Below are 4,355 nucleotides of genomic sequence, written 5' to 3' on the forward strand. Positions count from 1 at the left end.
AGGAGGGGTGGGAAATTAGAGCTATGTGGTCAAAAGGTACAAACTTCCAGTTATAAGATAAGTAAGTAGTAGGGATGTAATTTTGGAGAAGGCAATGGCAACCCACTCCAGTACTCTTGCCTGGAAAATCCCATGGTTGGAGGAGCCTGGTGGGCTGCAGTCCATGGGGTCGCAAAGAGTCGGACACGACTGAGCGACTTGACTTTCACTTTCCACTTTCATGCATTAGAGAAGGAAATGGCAACCCACTCCAGTGTTCTTGCCTGGAGAATCCCAGGGATGGTGGCGCCTGGTGGGTTGCCGTTTAAGGGGTTGTACAGAGTCGGACATGACTGAAGTGACTTAGCAGTAGCAGCAGGGATGTAATGTACAACATGACTATAGCTACCACTGCTGTATGATATATAAGAAAGTTATTAAGAAAGTAAATTCTGAGCATTCCCCTCACTAGGAGTAATTCTTTTCCTCTCTTTTCTTCTTTCTTTTGTTTTTGTTGTATCTATATGAGCAGATGGATGTTAGCTGGACCTATTGTTGTAATCATTTCTTGAGATATATAAATCAAACCATCATTCTGCATGCCTTAAGCTTATACAGGGATTATTATTTTTCAATAAAATTGGAAAATAAAAAAAGAAAATAATGTCTGAAACAGAGTGTCAAATTGGCAACCATGAATTAAAGAGGAAAGGTTGAGTGGGGCTACAGTTAGGACCATTTATCTCAGTAATGCTGAGATAAATTCCAAAGTCAAGCTAGGATTAACTGTCTCCCAAAATATTCATTCAAAGCCAGTAAGTTAAAATAGAATATTGAGCCAAAGAAGACAATTCAAAAAGATTCAGAGCAGAGCCACAGTAAAGTCATACCCAGCTTGGGGATCAAAGCCATAAGGTAGTAGCAGATGTGTGTGACATTGGTTTTAACTTGCTAAATTATATTTATACCTTGGATCTCTGAAAGTTGATACTTAATTATTTTGATAACTTTGTTTAAAACACATGTGAGATCTATGACCTCAATTATCTTTTCTGTTTCATACTTTTATTAATGAGAATATAATCACAACAAAATTTTTTGAAACACCAGGAAAAATGTTTGTTCAGAAAAATACAGTACATACATAAACAAAAAGATATAGAATGTTATTAGCACTTAGAAAATAACAAATTCTTAGCATCTTTCATATTTAAGTTTATAACTGAAGATGGTCAGATTGACCACTTTGGGTGTGAAAGGAAAAAATAAAGACACATTTACTTTTAAATTCACCTGCTAGATGTGTTCACTGTAGGCTCCCTTATATATGTGAGGCCTGGGCCTGAGTGACTGCAAGTACAGTTGTCAAGCTTTTTAACAAACTGGATAACCATTTGTTTCTGCACAGCACATTATCTTTACATAGGAGCAATCAGCAGAAAACATGAAGTAGCCAAGCATTCTGTACTACAAAACACCAACTTAACAGTCAGCCATCATTGCCCAACTGTTGTACAACTGAGTCTACTGCACAAAAATACATGAAACTAGAAATATGTTTGATAAATAATTCTTTAAAAAATTATTTTCACCTTAAATTTCTCTGTATCGATGCAGATCCAGATTACCATTTAAATCCAAAGGTAAATAACACATGTACATACACTTATAATAACTTCAAGTAGGTCTTTATTTTTAAAAGAATGATGGCAATGAAGAGTCAATCACTAGACAGTCTTTGAATACTCAGAAAGAAAAGGCTACACACATTTTCTTAAGTCTAGAGGCCACAAATTAGACAACAATCTGTTTACTTTCAAAGAAAATGCAGTATATAAAGATAAATGAAACTTTACCTCCAATATTCAAACCAATAACAAAGTTGTTCATCTCACTAACTTAAAAGATATATGAATAAAAGAAACAAAATACCATTATGAAATGAATTTTACCACTTGAGGCAAAATTCGAAACAAGTAAAAAGTTACACAATGTGTTAAAGAATAACCTTTTCAACAGATAGTAGGTAATTTCAAAGCCTGTCTGATCACCTGAGATGTTGATCTTCTCCCCCGCTGTCCCCTCATTCCCTTCCACACCCCCCCCCCAACTTTCAGGTTGTTCGTAATAAATAATTCTTTATTATTCTAATATGACACCGCTCCTTCCTCTTCTGGAAACCTGGAGGGATTTTTTGATTGTCCTCAGGACCTGTACTTTCTTCTTGGTGGAAGGCTTCTGGATCTACACCTAGATGTGGTTGCTGAGGAAGATGTGGACTCCGAGGAGGACTTGGTACTTCCAGTGGAACTTGATCTCGAGGATGATGGAGAATTATCACAGGAGCGAGATGGAGACTTTGAGCGGCTGAAGTGAGATCGGGCCTGAGATGGCGATCGGCTCCTGGTGTTGGACCTGCGGCAGCGACCAAGCCTCGGGCTGTGGCTCTGGCGTTCTTGACTCTGGGGAGGAGTTTCCTGGCTGCGGCCTTGGTGGAAATCTAGGAGGCGACCATGGCGTGCCATCTGCACCCGCAGAACATGGCCATCTAGCATGACCCTGTCTAGGGCGTCCATGGCCTCCTCAGCGTGGTGCTTGTCGTGGAAGTGGACGAAGGCAAAGCCGCGGGACTCTTGAGTGAAGCAGTCCCAGGGGATGTACACATAGCCGATAGGCCCATACTTCTCGAAGATGCACCTCAGGGTGCTGTGAGAGATGCGGTCGGTCAGGTTGTCCACCTTGAGGGAGATCAAGTCGCCCACGTTGGGAGGAGGACGACTGTAATTCATGACCTTTGTGAGCTAAGCAGAGAGCCCCCTGAACTGAATTCTGAGCTAGCTGCAGTCTGCAAAGGCTGCAAGGACGACGCAGGCACTAAGTTTGCCTTGGCTTTGTTCAGCCTGAAGACTGTGCCTCTTTGCGTCAGTTGACCTCAGCCGGTGGCTGCTTATTGACCCCCGAATGTTGAGCGTTCTGTCTGCGTGGATTGTCTCCAGAGCTGAGACTGCTGGAGGAACAGCTCTGTACCAGTTTTCCTTTTTTTAAAGTGAAAGTTCATGACTATAACATCATTTTATGACTTTTCCTGTATATGTCTAAACACCCAGTTTTAATTATGGGCAAAAGTATATATGTATAGATGTAATTATGTGACTAAGTACATGGCAGTGCTGATTCATGTATGCTAAAACCATTTGTTCACTTTGAAGACAGAAACAAAGTTTCAAAACAGATCATGAACAGATAGGTTGATTCAGTAACACTAACAGACCATGAGAGCCACCTACAGGGTATGAGTTCTAATCAGAAATTCAGTATGAGAGCTCTTATTCTGCTTGAAAAAAATAAAAAATAGAAGTCAAAGTTATGATTTGTCATTCCAAATTACATAATTGACTATAACTCAGATTAGGTGGCTCAGACGGTAAAGCATCTGTCTACAATGCAGGAGACCCGGGTTCAATCCCTGGGTTGGGAAGATCCCCTGGAGAAGGAAATGGCAATCCACTCCAGTACTATTGCCTGGAAAATCCCATGGACAGAGGAGCCTGGTAGGCTACAGTCCATGGGGTCGCAAAGAGTCGGATACGACTGAGCGACTTCACTTTCACTTTCACTATTAATTTTTTAATATAAATTTATTATTTTAATTGGAGGCTAGTTACTTTACAATATTGTATTGGTTTTACCATACATAAACATGAATCCACCACGGGTGTACCCGTGTTCCCCATCCTGAACCCTCCTCCCACCTCCCTCCCCATACCATCCCTCTGGGTCATCCCAGTGCACCAGTCCCGAGTGTCCTGTATCATGCATCGAACCTGGACTGGCGATTCATTTCACAAATGCTATTATACATCTTTCAATGCCATTCTCCCAAATCATCCCACCCTCGCCCTCTCCCACAGAGTCCTAAAGACTGTTCTATACATCTGTGTCTCTTTTGCTGTCTCGCATACAGGGTTATCATTACCATCTTTCTAAATTCCATATATATGTGTTAGTATACTGTATTGGTGTTTTTCTTTCTGGCTTACTTCACTCTGTATAATAAGCTCTAGTTTCATCCACCTCATTAAAACTGATTCAAATGTATTCTTTTTAATGGCTGAGTAGTACTCCATTGTGTATATGTACCACAGCTTCCTTATCCATTCATCTGCTGATGGACATTTAGGTTGCTTCCATGTCCTGGCTATTATAAACAGTGCTGCGATGAACACTGGGGTACACATGTCTCTTTCAGTTCTGGTTTCCTCGGTGTGTATGCCCAGCAGTGGGATTGCTGGGTTGTATCGTAGTTCTATTTCCAGTTTTTTAAGAAATCTCCACACTGTTCTCCATAGTCGCTATACTAGTTTGCATTCCCACCG

At 40.8% G+C, this 4,355-nt stretch overlaps 1 pseudogene; it reads right to left on the bottom strand.

The window, feature by feature from the left end:
* Window positions 1-2,183: 2,183 nt before the first annotated feature.
* LOC102275484 (serine/arginine-rich splicing factor 2 pseudogene) lies at window positions 2,184-2,768 on the bottom strand (annotated as a pseudogene).
* Window positions 2,769-4,355: the final 1,587 nt, after the last annotated feature.

This window comes from Bos mutus, chromosome X, assembly GCF_027580195.1.
Source record: "Bos mutus isolate GX-2022 chromosome X, NWIPB_WYAK_1.1, whole genome shotgun sequence".
Lineage (NCBI taxonomy): Eukaryota > Metazoa > Chordata > Mammalia > Artiodactyla > Bovidae > Bos > Bos mutus.